The sequence below is a fragment of the Trachurus japonicus genome, chromosome 5 (genome assembly GCF_045865225.1).
Source record: "Trachurus japonicus isolate A0001 chromosome 5, Traja_1.0".
Taxonomy (NCBI): domain Eukaryota; kingdom Metazoa; phylum Chordata; class Actinopteri; order Carangiformes; family Carangidae; genus Trachurus; species Trachurus japonicus.
In genome coordinates this window covers 101,732-122,827 of record NC_140911.1, presented here as the reverse complement: position 1 = coordinate 122,827, position 21,096 = coordinate 101,732, and the positions used below count along the sequence as shown (strand labels likewise).

Here is a 21,096-nt window from a genome sequence, read left to right as displayed (position 1 = left end):
TGTTATGCCGAGAACTGCATGCACGTCGCGGGAGCGCGCACAGCTGAAGGGAAACTACCGTAAAGATTTCAGAAGGCGTGGAACACGCGTGTTTTAAGCGTGGGATTTCAGATAGTTCGGCTAAAACAATATTTTTAAATGTGGAAAATGAATGTGGGGTGTCATCCACACTGTCAAGGTCGATCAAATAAAGTAAGCTGGTGCTGGAAAGACCCTTTGATTCCTATCATTCTTTGATTTGAAGTCTCGTATGCATTATTCCGCGGAACTGATTGCTGCTGCTGAATAATGCTATTTATGCCACACTAACATTAAATGTATGAAATGCACACTGTTAAGCAAAAACAGCCTAATGAGCTGGTAAAAACCATGTGATTCAAAGATATCCAGCCATAAAGTTACAGGGTGGATGCATTATTCGGCAGAGCTGTACAGTGAGCTGCCGAGAAGTGCATGCACCTGTTTTTCCAGGCTAGAAGAGTAGCACATGTATGAAATTCACACTGTTAAACCAAAACAGCCCAACATATGAGCTGGTCAAACCATGTGATTCAAAGATATCCAGCCATAAAGTTACAGGGTGGATGCATTATTCGGCAGAGCTGTTCAGTGAGCTGCCAAGAAGTGCATCTCCTTTCTCAGGTGGGGCTCAGCCTTAAATTCACAGTAACATAAACATAGACCATACATTCCTTTCTATGGGAAGCCCATATTACACACAGTGTTCTGTGCTGTACAGTGTACAGCCCTGGAGATTTCTTTAGAGTAGACCCTCACTATATGCACATACACTTCCAAATTGTCACCAGCTGGGATGATGACACTTTATCCAGTCACAAATATAAATTAACTACTTAAAACTCTAGTCAGGCTCCTGCCTATATCTGTGACCCGCTACCATTAAGAGCCTGAATGCTGTCTGAGATCCACTGGCACGGCCTTGCTTCAGGTCCCGAGGTCCCGTCTCATCAAAAAAGGTGTCTTTAGTTATCATAAAACAAAACAAAAATGCATGCACTTTTCGGCAGCTCACTGTACAGCTCTGCCGAATAATGCATCCACCCTGTAACTTTATGGCTGGATATCTTTGAATCACATGGTTTTTACCAGCTCATTAGGCTGTTTTTGCTTAACAGTGTGCATTTCATACATTTAATGTTAGTGTGGCATAAATAGCATTATTCAGCAGCAGCAATCAGTTCCGCGGAATAATGCATACGAGACTTCAAATCAAAGAATGATAGGAATCAAAGGGTCTTTCCAGCACCAGCTTACTTTATTTGATCGACCTTGACAGTGTGGATGACACCCCACATTCATTTTCCACATTTAAAAATATTGTTTTAGCCGAACTATCTGAAATCCCACGCTTAAAACACGCGTGTTCCACGCCTTCTGAAATCATTACGGTAGTTTCCCTTCAGCTGTGCGCGCTCCCGCGACGTGCATGCAGTTCTCGGCATAACACCGGAACGTCCGGGAGCCGACTAGAGAGAGTATCACGACTTCATCACGGCTTGCTGGAGAGAGAGGGGGAGAGAGGACGGCAGCGTCAGTCACTGCAGCACCGCGGCATTGTCGACGGCGAAGTACCGCAACTTCACCAACAGAGGGCAGCGTTTACCAGCGAGTGCTACAGCTCTTCATATATCCTTACCTGGCTTCAGCTGGCATGGTCCCCGCCTTCAGGCAGACAAGAGCAGTTCTGCAATATATCTTTTGATTTGAGAGTACCAACCTTCAGCTGTATGAACATTTTAAAGGTTGAACTAGTAAGCAACAGAGGTTTTGAGTGAAATGCTAAATATTCCTGCAAATATTATTTTGAATGTCCTGTGGGTTTTGACTTACTGTAAGAGTTCAAATGCATTACCAAATGAGTGCATAAGAGGTTTATAAGAGTAACTATTGCTACTTATCAGTTCTGCTACATACATATGCTTAGCAATAATTTAGTCATAAATACAGCAACATTTCTATTTCATTGCAATGTCAATTCACAGTGAAAAATCACAATGTGAGGGTCCTAGTGAACATGTTGAGTCCCTTAAAGCAGAGTTAGTAAGATTAAATGAACGGTTAAAATTTCAGATAGATGAGGCTGAAATAGAGAAACTAGAGACACTTATTGATGATATCAATGCTAAAATACAAATTCAAAAGGTATCAGTAACAGAGCCTACCTCCAAATTTGAACCCCGTAAATCCTCACGGGAGAGAAAGTTAACTCCCAAAATGCTGGAGCTAAAACAACAAGAGACCTCTCAAAAGGAGAGTAGGTTTGTTAAGTTTTATGACAAATGGAAGGAGCAAATTAGAGCTACACGTTCCTCACTCAAAAGTGAGTGCTCTGACAAAGACTTGTGTTGCATGATGGACGCTGTTGAAGGGCTAGAGGCTCAAGTGAAAGATGCATATGAGAATATCCGAGCACAGTCTGCACCTTCCACTGATATCAGATGTAAAATGGATTCATGCACAGCAGTAACTGCAGATGTGATGGTGATGCTGAAGGTGCGCTTGAGTGAAGTGGGGCAAGATGACTTTGATGCTAAGGCAGAAAATGCAAGATTGCACATGATGCTTGACAGAGAGAGTGCACAGTCAATATTTAGTGCCTCAGTCCCCAAATCTGTTTGTACCCACCAGTCAAGATGTCCATCAGAGCAGCAAAGTATCACAGTAAAAAGAGCAGACTGTGTTGCACAACTCGCTGCCAAAAGGGCAGAAATTGAAATGGAGGAGGTAATTGCTGCACAAAGGCAAGAACTTAAAAGACTGGAAAATCAGCGGGATCTTCAAGTGATTGCTGCTAAGATGAAAGCTTATTCTGAAGCAGGCTCAGGTGAGGCCCCCGGAGCAGGTGAGGTGAGCCACTGTCCTCCTGTGTCTAACAGAAACAAAGAGATAAAAAAGGAACAATTACATCAAAACGGGGAGCATACGTCAGTCCGACTGCCCACAAGTCCGACGGCTCATTTCTCCGACTACCCATTCTACAGTGTTGAGGTTAGGTTTAGGGTAAGGTTAAGGGTTAGGGCTACTTAAGTCGGAGAAGTGGGAGGTCGGACTGATGGACGCAAAAATAAAGAAATGTATGGTCGGAATCGGAGAAATGGGTGGTCGGAGAAATGGGTAGTCGGACAGACGTCATGCGCCCCATCAAAACAATGACAATGAACAATCCAACAATGTAAGCAAAGACATTTCTTTAGCACAAGCTAAGACCCACTCAAGTTCATAGAGTGGAGCACTAGTTTCAAAGCACTCATAGAACGAAGATGCACAAATCCAGCTGACAGATTGTTTTACCTTCAGAAGTACATCAGCGGTGAAGCGCGGTCAGTGCTGGAAGGAAGCTTCTACAGGAAGGATGAAGACGCTTACAACCAAGCGTGGGAAGCACTGAATGCTCGCTACGGCCATCCCTTTGTAATCCAACGTGCATACAGAGAAAAATTGAATAACTGGCCAAAGATTAGTTCAAGAGACTCTGTTAAACTCAGACAATACAGTGATTTTCTGATTGCTTGCAGCAATGCCATGCCACACGTCAAAGGTCTTCAAGTATTAAATGATTGTGAAGAAAATCAGAGGATGCTACAAAAACTCCCTGATTGGGTGACATCTCGCTGGAATCGACATGTAACAAAGCAGTTGCAAGAAACACATGAATATCCCAGTTTCAAAGAGTTTGCCAAGTTTTTGGCTCATGAGGCAGATGTGGCATGCAACCCTGTAACATCCCTCTATGCCTTGAAATCAAATGACGAAAGGCCTTCCAGAGACATGAAGCGGCCAAAAGCCAATGTGTTCATCACAAATACAAAAGAATCAGAAAAATACAACACAGTGATGAAAACACAAGGTGCTGTGGACAACAGCACAAGAGACACAAAAAAGAGTGAACATGCCATTCAATTCTACAAGTCCAGTTAAATGTATGTACTGTAGTGAAAGTCACTCCATTTACAAATGTCAGGCATTCGCTATTAAAGCAGAAGTAAGTGATATATTTGTGTTAATATAAGTCTTAAATAGTTATATCTTCCAACAGCAATCACTTACATAGAGTGTTTGGACTGAAACACGGGTCCGTCAGTCCCTCTGCTCTGCTCTGAGCCCAGGAGAAAACATTTATCGTATCCTACAGTTTTTATCCAATGAGGAGAGAGAACGGCATGCAGGGCTGTGTGTGCAGCCAAGGGACGCCGTGAATGTGGCGACGTAGGGACGAGGACTGTTATGGTGCGTTCAAGGCAACTCGTAACTCCGAGCTGTGAAGTCGTACCAGTTCGATCTGGTACGAGTTCACGGGTCAGAAGTTACGAGTGGCCGTTATAGTGACTTTCACAGGTAAAACAGGTCGGAGAAACACGAGTGGGTTGCCTGGAACGCTACAAAGTCGTAAGTTGTGACTTGAAGCTGTAATTTACGATTTCAAAAGCCTGCCTGGAACGCAGCATTAACCAAAACGACCGGATCAGTTACTTCTGCTTTAAGTCACCAGAAGAAAAGAAAAGATTCATACTGGACAAAAATCTGTGTTTTGGCTGTCTTAGGAAAGGACACAACTCAAAGGACTGCAGAAACAAAGCAACATGTAGTATATGTAAAAAACACCATCCAACAGCGTTGCATGAGCACCGCAGCACTGCTCCAGACACGTCTCCCCATGCTGTTGTGCAGACAGAAGAAAAGTCATCTTCACTCTGTTGCTCTATAGACAAAGATGATGGTGGGAGCACATCCATGATAGTGCCTGTGTGGTTCTCATCAATCACCACCCCTGAAACAGAGACATTGGTATATGCTTTGTTAGATACGCAGAGTAGCACTACTTTTGTAGACAAAGAGGTGTGTGAGAAAATGGGTGCAGGTTTAGAGCCAGTCAAGTTAAAGCTTACCACTACGATGGGAAAAGATTCCATTGTTCAGAGTGACAGAGTTAGTGGTCTTAGAGTAAGAGGGTTTTCCTCACATAGCTTTGTTAACTTGCCACCTGCATACACCAGAGATTTCAGTGACCTCGTCTGACACAAAGTGTCGACTACACACACAGGTGTGATGAGTTAGGGTCAGGTTGTCTCGTCTTATGTTTATTATCCATTTTTTTCTTTGTTGATCGTCGGAGGGGAAAGGATGAAAACTAACGGCCGAGTTGAATTTGGCCGAGATCGTACACTGCGGGACGCAACAGTGCTCGGCTGTCGTCCCCTCACGACGCTGAAATTTAAACGACCTTTTCATCCTTTTTAATACATTTTGTTCTGACACGCCGAGCAATAGCTACACAATTAAAACTATATAGCTACCTCACAAGATGAAGATGATGAGGAAGATGACGGCAAAATGACAAGTCTTTTTAATCTTTCTTTATTATGTAAACAAGATGGCAGAATGACAAGTGACGTTTCAGTTTCAGTACCGGCAAAATGACAAGTGACGTACTGCCGGCAAAATGACGTTTCACCGGAAGTTAGCGAGCTGGCTTATCCAGAACCCGGAAGTTGTCACCGACGTTCCATGCATATAGCGAATACCCCCTGTGTAACTGGCTGCTGGATTTTCTAACACTTGGAACCAGGGCCGAGGAGGAACTAAAATGGTACCTGGTACCAGGTACTAGCGCTAAAGCAAAAAAAAGTGTGCCATGCTGTGCCGCGCCGCGCCAGTGGAAAAGCGCCATTAGAGGGATTCAAGTGAGTGACACGTTGCCTCTGAGTCCACAGTCAACCTGGATTATAAAACCCTGCACAGAGCTACACATGGCTCATGTTAGCATGTTAGCATGTAGCCCAGAGTGTGTGGGACTCTGCTGCTCTCATGTTGGTCTCATTGGTCCAACTGTGTTGATCCGTGTTGGTTTCTACACGTATGATGCAAAGCTCCCGTCATGAGTCGCTGCAGTGGGCGAGGACGTCATGTTTGGTTCCTCAGACCGAGGGGACGTGAGGAGCTCGTCCACTGGAGATCACAGTGTCCTGCTCTGTGGAAGGGGTCTCCCAGGCCCAGCAGCAGGGGCTCCTCCAGGTAGTGTTACCTTCAGTCAATAATGTCTCCTGGTTTTATTCTGACTGAACTACATTAGTTTAGTTACCTTTATTTAAACTCGTTAGTACACTGAGGCAAGCCTCATTTACAGTGCAGACGAGAGTACAAAGCAAAACAAACAAAATACAGAACAGATATACACAATAAAAGTGATTGCAGACTGCTGCAGAATGTAACTATGTATTTCTTACTAAACTCATTTACAGTAAAAGATCATAGTCTGTGCACATTTTTGTGCAACTGTGGTCAGGTGTGTTGCTTCTTGAGTGTAATTTGGTGAAGATTTTCATTTTAGTGTGTAAACAACTGTAAAAACTCTGACAGGACAAAGGCTATTGGGGTGATGAATAGATAGAGAAAGGAAGAAACAAAGAAAGAAAGGTATATGGAGATTTTCTCCATATACCTGAACACAGGTCACAGAGGTTTAGTTATTTTTTACTTTTTTCCTCAACTTCTGCAGCTCCATACCGACATGACAGGCGCCTAAAACAGTGGATGAGGAAGGCCATGTCGGTGGGCTACCTGCCCACCGCTGTGGTGCGCCAAAATTTCACCATGATGGTCACATCCCGGCAGACCAGGCGGCTGGTGTGTGTGCACCCAGCTTTGGATAATTTTATCCATTACATGGAACACACGTACGTGGGGGCAAATGCTCTTTTCCCCCTGGCCGTCTGGAACATGTATGGGCGGAGGTCTGACAATCGGACCAACAACTGCGTGGAAGGTAACAACTTACATCAGTAGCCTAATGAGTAGCATACTGTTTTACTGGTGCAATAAGTAACAAACAAACAAAATATTACAGATTAAAAAACAATTTGTAAGGAGACAGGAGGTGTGAGGTAACTTTGTGAGACCATCATGATCTGGTGTGAGCTCACCTAGTTGATTGCTGGTCAGTCTGGATACTGAAAATAGAGAAATCTGACCAATAATGGGAAAATCAGATATCAGATATCTCAATCATTTATTGTGCTTATTTAATTTTTGCATATGACAGCAAATACAATAAACACAAAGACAGATAATTGGCTCAACAAGAATCCATAAAATCTTGAAAAAAATGCCTTATTCACAACTCATACAAAACACAATCTTTAGCCACGAGGGGAGTCAGGGGCAAGTTGTTTGCAACTATCCCAAGTTATAGAGCCTTGATGTTGGTGGGACAGGGGCAAAATTTACCAGTGTCTTTATTTTTAATTTTGAAAAAGCTGTAACAACATTTAGCTGGAATATAAATGTAAGGTCAATAGTCAAGCTTACAAGAACTATTTAAATATAAATGGCAGACATGTTTAATCTGTGATAGGCGTGATGAGACAGACAGATGACAGGACATGGGTACTCCAGGGTGCCAAAGCACAGTGGTCTATAATGCCCATTGTGCTTGTTTGTTAGGTTGTTTGTTAGGAGGGGCCTCTTTTGGTCATGAGACATGTGATGTTAACATCTAATTTCCTTGATAAGATATAAACGTTAGTATCATTAGATCAAGCCAAGAGAAAGGTTATGGCTGTGCATCTTCTCGCTCAAAATAGGTTACATTAACTTTATTTCACAGAGCAATTAAGTAATATCAATGTGCCATGTAAGACGCATGTAGTTCTTATACATCTACCTATGATTATTTCAGCTTTCCATCACAGATGGAATACCGGAGTGGGGCGGCGCCATCCCTCACTCTGGGTATTCATACGCCGGCTCAAAGATGAGCAGCGTTTGGTGGAGACCAGGTGTGGCTTGGCCGAGCGTGGGGACCCTGCACCCCAACAGAGGAGGAAGTGGAGGAGACTGGAGGAGAGGCTGAAGCAGCTGCGGCGGCAGTACAGGAGAGGAGTGTGGACCCTAGACCAGTATTGGGATGCTGTCCAACACTGCATCGTCCACTTTGAATGAACCCCCCACCCATCCCCCCCCAACACCCCGTCCTCCTACCCCGTTGGCTTTAACAACCCACCACCTCCCCCCACCCACATCACCTCCTGTGTCAACCCCCCCCCTTCCACCCTAACCTCCAACCCACCACCTCCCTGTTCTCCATCACCTAAAGATACCACTTGTTCAAATAAAGTTATATTTTTGATTCTTCTTGAAAATCAGATTTGTCTGTGTGGGTCTATATGTGTGCCTACGTGAGAATGATGCTACAGAACTTGCCTCATTGAATTTCGTTACAGTCTTTCAAAATGATGGATGTGATTGACAGTGTTAGTGTCAGTGACATAGTTCGAAAATTTTAGAAGGGACTTACTGTAAGAGATCCAATCAGAACTAATCTTTTGATTATTACTATTATTACAATCATTGTTGTTGTTCTTATTATAATTTATAATTATAATAAGGCTATTATTGTTGTTGTTATTATTATTATTAACAGTAGTAAGTAGTAGTAAATAATAGTTTAAATAATAAGAATAAAATAAAATACATTCATATTACAACTGTTAAATGTACGTCTGAATTGTACATCAACCAATCAGTCATCAATCCATCACACAACTAACACAACCTTAACCGTCATACAACCTTAAAGCAGATAACAGCGGCACGGCCGTTTCGGCTAATGCTGTGTTCAAGGCAGGCTTTTGAAACCGTAAGTTACAGCTTCAAGTCACAACTACGACTTGGTAGCGTTCCAGGTAACCCGTAGCTCGTGTTTTTACCGTCCTGTTGTCTGTGAAAGTTCCCTATAACGGCCACTCGTAACTTCCGACCCGTGAACTCGTACCAGATCGAACTGGTATGACTTCACAGGAAGGAAAAACACAAAGTACGAGTTTCCTTGAACGCACCATGAGTTAGCAGCCCCCGCCCTTGTCAGGCATCAATTGGTCCTCGTGCTACGTCACCACATTCACGCGCATCCCTTGGCTGCACACACAGCCCTTCATGCCGTTCTCTCCCCTCATTGGATAACACTTGTATCCCACAAGGAAAATTTTCTCCTCGGGTTACAGCAGAGCAGAGTGACGGAGAGACTCGTGTTTAGGCTGAAATACTTCATGTAAGTGATTGCTGACGGAAAATAGGACTATTTAGGACTTATATCAACAAAAACATTCCACTGATATCTGCTTTAATGCAACTATTATCATACATTAGCTACATAAGCATTATGCAAGACGTCTCTTGTTAATAAGGCTTTCTCTTCATGTTTGCAGTTCAGTACCACGGACAGCGCTGAGTCACAGCCTCTCCGCCTCTCTCTCTCTCTCTGTCAGTTACTTTTCAAAGATTGTTATGTTTTAATAATATTAAATGTATACTAAATTATAATTTAAGGGTAGAATCTACAGTCAGAGGGGCCCATAGTGGGCTTATTTCGAATTTAAAAAATAAAAACAAAAGATGCAGTGGCATTCGTGATCCATCCATAACGTTACTATTTCACTATAAATCTGATGTGTGCGTGTGACAGCTGTCCTGAAGGTGTGTCGGATGTCAGGGGTCGTGGTGATTTTCACTCCAAAAGTAAATTAATCATATTCAAATTGTTTATTATACAAAAGAAGCTATAAACATAGACAACACTGTAAAGAAAAATAGTTTGGGGTAGCATACGACATTGCAGCACCGGGACGGCCGACACAGGTGAGCTGTCACTGATGTCTGATCATAACCTAACAATTTTAGAAAAGGACGGCGAGGAGATTACTCGTCAGTGGTGGTGATCATAATGTTGTAATCAGATCACCAGAATATAACCGGAACTAATTTATTCCAACTTTTTGCGCATGGAGCCGGCATCTCACTTATTGTCAGTCTCTGCATGTTAATGATGCTCACCTCTGTACCAGGTGGCATGTTATGACTGGGATAAGTCAGTGATTCCAGGAGGATCATCCCTATGTTCCCCGGGTCCTGTGTTCCGGGGTACATAGGACCATTTTTTAGAAAAAGGATCCTATGTTCCCCGCTTTCTACCAAGGGGAACCGGGGAACATAGGACCTTTTTTAAAAACAAAAAAAACAAACAAACAAACAAAGGTGACCCAGACGCGAGGAAATGCAGAGATATAAGAGCTTTTGTTCTGGCAGGTATTAATTCAGCAGCCATTTCTACGCAGGCCGGCAGCAGTGGGGAACATAGGACCTTTATTTGTTTGTTTGTTTGTTTGTTTGTTTTTGTTTTTAAAAAAAGCTCCTATGTTCCCCACTGTTGCCGGCCTGCGTAGAAATGGCTGCTGAATTAATACCTGCCAGAACAAAAGCTCTTATATCTCTGCATTTCCTCGCGTCTGGGTCATTCCAGCAAACTGTAGCAGTTTTTCATGCATCATGCGCCGTTACGCATGACGCACCTCTCTCGTCCGGTGCGCTCTTCTCTTCTCCTCTCCTCTCCTCTCCTCTCCTCTCCTCCCTCTCCAGTACCTGGCTGCTCAGCTCTGGGAGCGGGACTGAGAGACCGTCCGTCTTTGATCCCTCTGGTCAGGGCGTTTAGATCCGTGTGTGGCCTGAGTGTCCCACCTGAGATCTGTGCCATAGCGCGCACCTCCATGTGTGAATGTTTAGCTGCAAACTACTGTTGTTGACTATATATCACATCTGTACACATGTCTGTACACATGTCTTAAAACATGAAAAATGTATGGACAGGAGCGCTGCCGGACCCTCTAAGCGCTTTTGACTGTAGCGCCGTCAAAATACATAAGATTAAATTCAGTCAATATGTAGGCTGCTATGTGCGTAAAGACGCATGGGCTCCGAGAGCTCCACTCAGCTGGCTGCTGTGACAGGTCACAGACACTGTATTTCTGCTCACTTAGGCTACTTACTTACTATTTTGATAATAGATTATTAAAGTTGGTTTACGAGGTTGTGGAGTCCCTCTACTTAAAAATCAGTAAAATCTGAGGCTTTGAAATCGCCTGCCATTTGAATTATCTGACCAATCTGTGTGCAAAATCGGGTTTTTTGGGGGTTTTTTTGGGGGGGGGGGGTTTAAAAGATTTGTCGGAATGGCAACACGTTTAAAAAAAAAAAAGATACCGCCATTCCGACCTTAGGAGACGAAATTGTCGGAATGATGGGACGTTTAATTAAAGGGTTAAGTGTTGCCATTCCGACAATTAGGGCCTAATGTCGGAATGGCAACATGTCGGAATGGCAACATGTCGGAATGGCGGTTGCCCCCCGATTACATGAAGAGACAGAAGACACTGACACAGCCTCAATCCACAGAAGAACTGTGGCAAGTTCTCCAAGATGCTTCAACAACCTGCCAGGAGAGGAACTGCAGCGTTGACACTTCACTGTTGACCTCATGTTTCAGCCTTGGAGGTCAAAGTTTGATTGGAGCTCAGTGAGGCTGTAACCCCTTGGTCGCACTGGGAGCGTATTCTCCTCCTCTCTCCGCGCCCTTCAGACATTGACTCGGTTTTCCACACTCACATGTCATTTTAAACATGTGTGTGTGTGTGTGTCTGGTGTGCAGACGCAACTGACAAATATTTAGGCTATAGACGGACAAGCAACAACTTAATTAATCATCATTTTATTTATTTTATTTTGAAAATTGACCGGATTCTCTCGCCTTTTCTGTGCCCGACTTCCTGTCTGGTACGATCTGGTCTATCCAGCCTGACAGACGGCGCTCGCGGCTCTCGCGGCTCGCGTGAAAAATAGAACTGAACCGATCTGAAGCGCTGCAGGTGCGCGCACTGCGCTCCACAGCGTGAGATATGCGACCAGGCAGACTGGTTAACATGTGCGCCTATCTGAAACTGCCTCCGCTCCAGGGCGCTGCGCTTCGGTTCCGCGTCCAGTGCGACCAGGCTGTAAGACTGCCACTACCCACATCTCATAACTCATAATGGTATCACACAGCTGAGGCAGAGCCACCAGCTGATTCCCCTTAACTCAGTAATTTCCCTTTTTGAGCCTGTGTGAACCCATTGTGAACACTACAGAACTTCATTGCGTTGTAAAATAAATAGAAAACAGGCAGATGTAATGTTACACTATAAAGTTCTGTAGCTAGTTGTCTGTAATTATATTTAGCTGCTGTTTACAGTCCTTTTAAAATGGATGAACCATATTGGCCACATTTTCTTTGTCCATTTAAACCTGAAACTCTTTTTTGAACAGCACAAATGGCCAAGGCTTTTTAGTGTGCATTCTCTCAAACAGTCATGAAGTTCTGGGCCAGGTTTATTTCTAACATATTGTCACAACACAGTGATGGTGTTTTTGTTTTTGTCTTGTGACTTCCTGTTTTATTTTGAAATCTAACTGCCCTCTCGTTTCAGGTCACTTGCCCTTCCCTTGTGTGTCACCAGTCTGCCAGCCTTGATTTCTAATAGTCTCCACCTGTTCCCCATTACCTGTGTGTCTATATAGGTTCTGTGTCTCCCTTTGTCTTGTGCCAGAGTGTTTCGTCCTTCGTTCACCCCAGCCCATAGTCCATAGTTTATTGAGCTTCCTTGTCCAATTGCCTGTTTGCCTTTTTGCCTCATCGTGAGTGTTTTTTGTTTCCCTCCTTTGGAATGGTTTTTTGTTGTTAAAATAAAACTGGCTTCTGCCTTTTGCCACTCTGCACCTGAAAACCTCCTTCCAGCCCAGACCTGACACATATACTGTGAGTAAATAGAAACATTTCTAAAATGACAGTGTGTATGATGATCTTAAAGCTGAAACTGGTTCACTTGTTCCAGTGAACATTCGATCAGCAGAACTCTTGGTACTTTAACCACAGACAGAGTTACTGACCTTTACTCTGCACTGTTAAATTCTACCTGGGGAAAAAAAAAAAAAATTCTACCTGATGTTCATCTCAGGGCTTTAATCACAACAGGAATTGAGATTTTTCTATTACCAACTCTCTTATCAATGATGTTCCTAACAACAATAATATTTTGAGCACAAGATCATTTGTTATTGTACTTAACATTTATATATATATTTACCATTCAGGAGAATTAACTGTATATTTCTATAATGACAAAGTCTCTCTACTCAGTTCTTCTGATCTTGTTGTGAGACTGAAACAATGGCTTGTTGATTTAAATGAGTTATTCACTGTTATTAGTACTAATAATAATAGTAAAATAATAAACAACTACACTGTCACATTAAAAACTGACACAGACGGTGTGGTGGTGAACCAAAGTCAGACTCAGGAAATGATGATTGAGAAGAACGATTATGTTTTTATTATCGGCCGTCACACATTTAATTTCAACCCGTATGCGTTAGATCCATGTTGCCACGGTGATTTAATTCAACAGCCTTATTTTGCATTGGACTGGTGTTTCAGAAACATCTTCTTAGAATCTACTGTAACTTAAAATTCAAAATCAAAATTCCTTCTCTATATTTTATCACCACTGTCTCTCTGTCATATTGTCCACTCCCAGAGCGCAGGAGGAGGAGAGGACGGCGCGGCTGCATGGGATAAATACATGGTGTAAATAACTATATGTTCCTATGTTCCTATGATACTGTGTGAACATATGATCGAGAGTCAATTAAATCTCAAACCCTGGGGAAAAAAATCCAGTAATCGTTTGCACAATTATTACATTCTGTTTTCTTGTTATCAAGAGAAGTGTCATGTTTGATCATTCCTCAGAATGTAACTGATTCCGCTAATTATTCAAAGTTTTATCGATCAGTCTAATTACTGTAAATAATACAGCGGTGCCCCGTGCGTATGTAATTCTGCACCACGGCACCGCTGGAGGAGAAAGGAGGGAGAGTGAGACCATGATGACTGGTTAATAACTCGTTTCAGATTAGAACTGTTGTCATTGTTGTAACTATGTGCCGAACCGGGTCCAGCATGTGAGAGGCAGCGCAACAAAACAACACCGCGTGCGCTCTTTGCCGCTGACACCGTTAACAGCTGCAGCAACACGTCACGTTGTCACTTTCACACCTGCAGCTAATTCACAACAGCAACAGAACAGCACGTCAGGCTCATTTACATGCAGATCGCATTCATGTGGTGGTTTGCATTGACCATCTAGGGTTAAAACAGGGCGTGTACAGGGCGAAACGTGAAGCGGATTCAGCTGCGCACACTGGTAGTAACTCTCTGATTTATAAAGGGAAGTTTGCTACGCAGGGTTTTATAAATCTGAATATTTACTGGCGCACGCAAAACTTGGCTTTTGGGTGTACGTACCCTTTTAGTAACGATCCCACGCACAGTTTTATAAATGAGACCCCTGGACAGTTAGAGATCCTCATCTCACCTTTGACCTCTGGTCCGGCTCTCATGTTCCCCACCCACAGTGGTTTCAGAGGGGGGGGCTCCCTCCTCTCTGTCCTCACACTGATCCATAGCTGAGCCTCCACCTGCTGGGAGAGCTGCACTCAGTCACAACAACAAGATTTACACACTTGTCCACCACAGTGTCATTCTGCTGTCAACCAGCAGATGGTGCTGAAGGAAGGAAAGTTCAAATCCTTCTGACATCAAACTGTTCTGTCAAATCTTGCACAGTTCCCCTTCAATATAGGCCTCTATCATTCCCTATTGATTAACTGTTTTATTGTATTGTAACACGACAGGAAGACATTACTGAGAAATCTTGTGATGCAACTGTGAACAGAGTGGTTGGCGTAGGTATTGCTTGTGTGGGGGAGGGGGTCTTAGTACTGTCATTAAACTTCATGTCTCCTTCCTTGCAGTAGGTGGCGGTAATGAGTCTGCAGAATGTAAACAACACAAAACCAGCCGCAATAGAGAACAAAACATATACAACAGCACGGAGGAGCAGTATCAATGAAGAAAAAAGTCGTTACCGTAAACCAAGAGAGTCAGCATAAGTATGGCTGGATCCTACTGCACCAGCTCCATGGCAACGGGAAGCGGACCAAAACAAAGAAGTTTACCGTTAAGGTAAAGAGTTCATGGAGGAGTTCATGGAGGCAGGAAAGCAGCTTCACCGGCTTTGTGATCGCTAAATTGTATTTATTTTTTGTCATTAAAGTGTTTATTTATCTTTCAACAAATAATAAAATACATACAAAAGACAACAACAAACAGATAAAAACAAAACAAAAACAAACAGGCAGTCAAAACAAAACTACAAGGACAACACCCCTCTGTACCATTGTATGTTTGTGATTATATCAATTGTGATGTGATTCAACATATGCTTATTGTGACAAGTCCTTGATGTATCGAAATAAATAGTCCCATACTGAATGGAACTTCCCTTTAACATTGTTCTTCCTGGCAATCAGATATTCGAAGGATGCCGTCTCTCTCATCAGTTGAGTCCTCAGTATCAGCCTTGCTGCAGTAATGAGGCCTGCTGTTATTAACGCATGCTGTCCTTTGTTGACTCCTTGTGACAAAGCTACATTTTTGTTCAGTACCGTCAACCCACACACACAAGGTGCAGGGGTATATTGCTTTGAGAAGCAAAATGCTTTATTTCCGTGAACCCAGCCAACTAGCCGGACTACATTAGTCAGCACCGAAACCAGGCCGGAACTCCGCTCATGGGACGCAGTCCGGGGAAAGTCACTGTCATATCATGTAACTGCTGATGGGGATGCCACATAGATTCATGTCAGAAGACCCGAACTAATCCTTTAACAGTCAGCTGACGCGAGACATGGACAACCGTCTCACATTGAAACTGCAGTATTTGCCAGAAGCGCCATAATTTCTTATTGTACATGCCCACAATTAATATTGAGTCACTTTTCTTATCGTGATTTTTGGTATTACTGATACCGTTATATCCCTACTATATTCTAGTTATTTAAAAATCAAGATATATTTGTTATTCAGTTTTCATAGTTTTTAAGATGTAAAGTTTAACATTACAGACATGTGCTTAATCAATAGTGACATGGTTAAAACTTTATATTCCACATTTCCAATTGTCCTTGTCCTGGTATGGAAATTGTCTATTATACCATTTTAACTGACTTTGAAATGTGCTAGTGTTGCATTGTGACATGAACAGTTATGGATTCTTTTGGTTTAATATAAAGGTTTCTTTTTTCCTGCCTAGGATGGGGAGCACTAGATCATGTTTCCTCCACTGATGAGAGGCTCGAAAAAAAGAGAGACAATGTGGACCCGCCATCGCCCCGCCACAACCCCGCCCCACTGAGGAGGTACTAGAAGAACTCAGCTGTAGTGGGAGAGGACGTTAGAGAGAGAGAGATTCCTGAGTGTTGATATCGAGTAGAAAATTTTAGTATTGTGTATTATAGAGGCTTAAATAGGCTACTATTTTCATGAAGAGTGGGAAACACAGTTTTTAAGAACGTAAAGAGTTAATGTTACAGTGTAGCTCTCTGCCATTTTCAATTTCCAAAAGTAGCTCTCAGAGGAAAAAAGGTTGGAGACCCCTGGTATAAATTCAACAAATGAGTGAGACTGATAAAAATAACAAAGTTGTATGCAGCATTTTGTTCGTTTTCTGAATTGGTAGCATGTAAATACAGCCCTGGAATATATAAAGTAAATATGCCGTAGTGTTTTGGTAAATTATATTTAAAAAAACATGTCAGGAGTACAAACCTGCAACAACAATGATATTTATTTTTTGCATCAAATATGCTTTTCTGTAGATGAATTGGACCTAGAGCTGGACGAAGGTGAGCAGGATGATGGAGAAGACGAGGAAGACAGTCAAGCTGAGGGAGATGTTGACAGCATCGGGGACAATGAAGGCGATGGAGAAGATGAAGGTGGTAGAGACAGCGAAGGTGGTCCTCACAAAGAAAGGTTTTTTCCTGGTAGTTTGTATGTGTGATTATACAACAAGTATGAATTCTTATTTTTATAATTTTAGAAACGTTATGTTACTCATGAAAATAAATCACAAACTTAATCAACCTCCTGTAGAGTGCTCCTTTCAGGTGCCAAACTCAAATTCTAGAACAATTAAATACCCATTTTTTAGTGTATATACAGCCCTGTTTTAGCCCAGTGGCTGTTCCCTTCTGTATGTGCAGGTCAAAGAGACACTAGTTGTGACCACGGTGAAAATAAAATATGGCCTGGGGCTGAATATTTTGTTGGATGAAACAGAAGATACCTCTATGTTTCTCTCTCTCTCTCTCTCTCTCTCTCTGATTTTTGGGCTTTTAAATAATCTGGAGTAATCGCAGTGTTTGGCTTTCCCCATCAGCTGTGTTGGCGACATGGTATTGGTTTAGTTTGGGAAAGTCTGTCAGGGGCCAAGACTGTGATAAAACATGAACGTCAGCTCAGAGTTCACTCATCTGGGACTAGAAAATCCTTTCTGTTGCTAGGTCGTTACTAAGGGTCGGATTATTTGCTGTAGAGGTAAACTAGGTTCCATTACACATAGGAGTCTACTGACGTGACTGATTGTGTTTCAGGTATTAGTCAGACTGAGGCCTAGTCCACACGAGCCCGGGTATTTTTGAAACCGGAGTTTTGCTCCGCGTCCACACGAGTGGTGTAATAAAAACATGTTTTAAAACATGATTGTTTTAACCAATCAAAATACAGTGGAAACCGCTTATGGATCAAAAGGCTTGGGACGGAATCATTTCTATACAAATGCTGTTTAAATAATTCGTTATCAAGAAATCCGCTTATAGGGCTCTAGTTTCTTAGACCAGGTGAAGTCTAACATCAGCGCAGCTTCGCCACGCCAACGGGGTGTGGCCCAGGTCCATTTCGCAAGATTGGTGGGCCACGCAGTCAGACTTAGACCAGCGCAATCCCTCCCCTCGTCCCTCCCACCGGCGCAAACGGCAAAGAGGGAGGAGAGAGGGCGGGAGGGAGATAGGAGGAGGAGAGAAAGGCGTGGAGTGGGTTTGACACAGCCGAGTCAGATCTTCACCAATCAAAGGAGCTCCTCTCCTCACCTTTAACTGCGCGGCGGGTGATGCGCGCTGCAAGTTTGTCATTTTATACTTGGACATGGACGGAGGAAACAGCGACGCCAGAGGCCGAACCTCTCCCAGGAGGAAACAGCTGTTTTGGTCCGGAGGTCCGAGCTCAGAGTGACCAATAATGAGTTTACTAATATACTTAACCAGGATTGATCTGATACACTGAGAACCCCTGCCCAATGTAAGAAACAACAACTAATAAACTAATAAAGAAACTCACATTTATTCAAACCCTGTGTAAGCAAGATGAGAGGTGTAAGCTACACTAATCACAACATAAACAAACACCATGAAATCAGCGTAAAGGACGCTATCTCTCTCTCTCTCTCTCTCTGTCTGTCTCTTTTTTTTTCTGTGATAGAGATGCTGAGTATACTGTAGTAGGCTATATACTGACTATCTGATACCGAGGCTGTTGTGGTGGACTAAGAGAGATGAAGATTTGTGTTTTGTTTTTCATTACGGCTGCGTGATGCGGTCGCTCGCCGCTAATGAATTAATAAGTAAATAAATAAATAAATAAATAAAGCGATCATCACAAGGGCAGAGTGGTATGGCAGCGACATGCAGTCATCCACCCTCAGTCCTGCTTTTGGGACATCCAGCTGCTTTTCAGTGCCAGTTCGTCCCTGCTGTGTTAATTCAGGTGGAGTTTCCATTACGCGTGCCACAGCCTTTGATCTCTGCTTTGATCTGACGTCAGATGTGACGGGACAATCTATATAGATATAAATTCACGTGTTGATTCCATTAGTTGCATTAAATAGTGGTTATTGTGGATATTTATTGCATTGAAATGTGCCTGGAACTGTGGAGATCTGCCTGTGAGGTCTTGGTGACGTGTGTGCACTGCAGGTCAGTCAGCCAAACTTCCACTGCACCTGCTGGTCTCCGCCCTGCGCTGAGAGTAGACCTGGTTGGAGGTGGCGAGCTTTCAGCGCAACCTCGGCGGGACATTTTCCCACGAAACTTCCAGTGCACCAAGCTGAATCTGTGACGCCTCCCCCTGCTGCGCGGCCACGGCTATCTCAGCACAGCGCGATCTGCCAATCTTCCAATCTGACTTTGCGCTAGGCTGCGCTGGTCGAAACTTGCATTAGACCAGCTGCGTTACCGTGCACCACCTGCGCTGCGCCAAGAAACTAGGGCCCCATAGTGTTCATTTTTAGTCATTTTATGGATGAAAACATGCGCAAAAACAATTTCAAAACTACGTGTAGGCCTATTTATTTTATTTTCGGCGGTGTCCCTTTGACGTGCACTGCTGCAGCAGCCTGCACATGTTGCTGCGCTGTGTTGTTGTGCTGTGTGCATCACCTGGCTGGCTGAGCTGTCGGTGCGGCGCAACTCTTATCACTGGCTGTTGTGTTGTCTGTCAAAACATGGATGAATGAAACATATCCACTTTATATCGACCGCGGACGTCACAAATACATTTTCGGCTTTTGGCTCGTTCCTCATCTCCGCATAGGCTCTTTTTTATCACTGCATGACAGCAGCGCGACCCCCCCTCCCGTCATACCCGGTCTGACAGTGACATAGGCTATTGCCTGTTCATTCATGAAAATCATCCCGAAAAACTCTCAAACAAACAAGGTGGGGAATAAGAAACTGCAGCGCTACTGTAGTAGTTCTGTAATTTTAAAAACACACCGGCAGCGGCCCCGCTGATCTGTAGCGTCACTTGTTACTGTAAATGATGCTGTGTGGAAAACCAGCTGTGGTTTGTGATTGAGGGTGAGTTTGGAGCTGACAAGAGGATCGCCCTGACGACCGTTTCGTTATATTTTTCTCATCGAAAAACTATAGGCTACAAATAGCATTTAGATGATGTAAAAAAAAAAAAAAGTGATAAAAATCCACTTTGTCACCTCCATTTTTGCGACCTCACGTCAACTCCTGCCGCTGGGAACATATGTTCACAGTTTCAAAAATACCCGGGCTCGTGTGGACAAGGCATGAGAAGGGGAGAAAAAGCCAGCACACTCTCTATATCCCTTTGGCGATTCTTTATTGCAGGACAGGCAAGCACAGACATTTCGACCGAAGTCTTTTTCAATGTCTCCCCTTCTCAGTCGGCTGCTGTAGCCGTGCATCTCCTTAAGATTTATCGCTTCTTGCTTCCCCAAATGATGTTAAGAATGGTTCTATACAAGAAGATAGTACTTACAGTAGGCCTATATTATAATATATAATTAATATTCATTAATATGTATTTTCCTGTACTGGACTGAGAATGATCGACTACAGGGGTCATACCTTGGGTCCAAGGAAGATCTGTTCCTGTGTCCTGTGGACTCTATCCCCCATTCTCTCCATGAGGTCTGGCTGGCGCATCATTTTTGCCACTTTCAGATGAGATAGCTCTGGCATTTGGTTTCCAAGGTGCAACCCTGTTAAGAAATGAATTAGAATAAATTAAAGAATGTTGTTACCTTTATGTTAGACATCATTGATAGAACATGCAAGAATATGTTAATTAGCAATACAATTACTTTAGTAATTTATTTTAGTAACATATAGATTTTCCTACCATGCCCACGTCTTTCACGAAGTTGAGCTGCAGATATCACTGTGGCTGATCCTGATGGCCTGTAAACAAGGGCGTAGCCTGGAAGCCCGTGGACAGATGTATTTTCTGCTATTTCATCATTTGGTGTTGACAATGTGCAAAGGGCATCCAACACAGCAATCCTCTTCACCATTGATTTTTCGATACTGACGCCATTTTTGTGAGCGATAACTGAAGTACAACAGACATATCAAGACAGTGAGCTTCAAACACCTTTAGGACCTATGAAATGTACGGGAAATTTAATTACCCATGTCCTTGATCCTGTGGTGGTATCGCTCAAAGTGGTTGCAGTCACCAATCATAGGGTGGCCCAGCATATCAATTTGCTCCCCAATGTGATAGGCACAATGGATGTTGGCCCGGTTTGCCACATCTGCCTTCCAAATCTTAAGGAAAAGATGTAAACAAAAAGTTATTAAATCTCTAAACGTACAGTAGCATTGAAGACAGAACATAATGATGGTACAAAATTACCCTCTCAAATAGTCTGTGATGGTCACTAATCTGAACCTGGAGTTGCCTTGCCTCCTCGTCAGTCAGACTTGCTGATTGGATTGAAGACAAGTAGCCACTGAGCAAGTTGTTGGCTTTGGTGACAAGGCGGCAATTGTTGCGGCCAA

At 43.2% G+C, this 21,096-nt stretch overlaps 1 pseudogene; it reads left to right on the top strand.

Moving 5' to 3' along the window:
* The window catches only part of LOC146986691 (uncharacterized), a 26,731-nt pseudogene extending 9,818 nt beyond the window's left edge, over positions 1 to 16,913 (top strand).
* Positions 16,914 to 21,096: the final 4,183 nt, after the last annotated feature.